The following is a 1,748-nucleotide window of genomic DNA, read 5'->3' as shown; positions in this document are numbered from 1 at the left end:
GCCATAACAATTTCATCAAGTGACATACCTTGATTTTGGGAAGAGGAGGGTGATTGATTTACTTGTGGCCTCTGCAACTGGTATCAATTTTGTATCAGTTGATTCCCATAACTCAAATTCGGATGATCTCGCCATCTTGGATTATAAGAATTAGAATAGGGATCATATTTGTGTTGTTGCTGTCCAAAATTACCTACTGCGTTAGCATGCTGTACTAATTCATCCTCTTAGAGTTTAAGACACATGTCAGTAGCATGACCCGAGGTAGAACAATTTCCACATGCTTTAACAGTTTGCATGTTTCCTACAGCAAATTGCCTCACTAAAGAAGTTAAATCATAAATCCACTTCTCAATATTAGATGTACTTACCTCATTAACTTTTTTAGGTGTGTGATTCATTCTCATTCCAAATAGCTGGGAGTTTGCTGCCATATTAGCAATGAGCCTCCTTATATCTACCGATGTCTTATCAACCAAAGTGCCTCCACTAGCAGCATCTATCATACTACAGTCCATTGGTAGAAGTCCTTAATAAAAATATTGGATCAAAAGATGCTCACTAATTTGATGAGGAGGACAACTTGCACATAACTTTTTAAACTGCTCCCAACACTCATACAAACTCTCTTCATTATACTGCCAAATGCCACAAATTTCTTTTCTTATGTTGGCAGCCCGAGAAGTAGGAAAATACTTCTAGAAACATTCGCTTCATCTCATTCCATGAGTTGATGGATCCGGAAGGAAGGTAATACAACCAATCCTTAGCTATGTCTTCCAATAAGAAAGGGAAAGTTCGAAGCTTAATTTGCTCCTCTAGAACTCCTTCAGGTTTCATGCTAGAACACACCACATGAAACTCCTTCAAATGCTTATGTGGTTCCTCACCTAAAAGGCCATGGAACTTAGGCAACAAATGAATTAGTCCAGACTTTAATTCAAAAGCAACATCTAAAGTAGCAAATTGAATACACAAAGGCTATTGGTTCAGATTAGGTCTAGCCCATTCTTTTAAAGTTCTGGCAGCCATGGTTTTAATTTTAGAATCTGACTCTAAAATTGATTCCCTCGAAGACTTGCTTGAACTATCCGTAACCGTTCGTTCAGATGAAGCTTGACTCAAATTAACTTGTTTAGCTAATTTCCACAAACGCATAGCTATTTTCTCTACTTCAGGATAAAATAGAATATCACCAGATTGAGAACTTCTTGTCATAAACCAAATGACTAAAATTTTCCAATGAATAACACAATACTATAATTTTTACCACCCCTTGAAAACCACAACAACACACAGAGATAAGAACAATATCCTAACAAAAAAATAAAACACAAAATATAACCAACTTTCAGTCCCTAGCAACGGCGCCAAAATTTTGATATTTGTCGATTTCACCAAAAATTAATTACTAAATTTAACTACAGAAGTGATGTATTCAGGTCGAACCTTAGAGACTAAAATCTTAAATTTTGTGTTATTTTATAAGAGAAAAAGGGGGTTGATTTGTGGAAATTCAATCAAGGTAATCAAAAGAAAAGTAAATAATAAACTTAAATTGGAATTCAATCTAACACATATTCAAGTCAAGGTGATTTGTAATCCGATGCATAAATGATCACAAACAAATTATGAATTAATTATTCTTTGAATACTTAACTAAAACTTACCAACAAGCATGATAAATTCCCTGACTTCCCTATTATCGTTAATTTGAGCCCAGCACCCTCATTAACTCTAATTATTAA

The 1,748-nt window shown here is 34.8% G+C and overlaps 1 non-coding gene across 1 annotated transcript; it reads left to right on the top strand.

Annotated features, from left to right (window-relative positions):
• Positions 1–564: 564 nt before the first annotated feature.
• LOC119370567 (small nucleolar RNA R71) lies at positions 565–671 on the top strand. Its single transcript, XR_005178077.1, has one exon. It is a non-coding gene; the product is annotated as a small nucleolar RNA R71 (small nucleolar RNA).
• The last annotated feature ends 1,077 nt before the right edge of the window (positions 672–1,748 follow it).

This window comes from Jatropha curcas, chromosome 10 (genome assembly GCF_041381405.1).
Source record: "Jatropha curcas cultivar XTBG-Jc1 chromosome 10, XTBG_Jcur_1.0, whole genome shotgun sequence".
In the NCBI taxonomy this organism is placed as follows: domain Eukaryota; kingdom Viridiplantae; phylum Streptophyta; class Magnoliopsida; order Malpighiales; family Euphorbiaceae; genus Jatropha; species Jatropha curcas.
The sequence above is the reverse complement of the archived record's forward strand: the minus strand, read 5'-3'. Positions and strand labels throughout refer to the sequence as shown.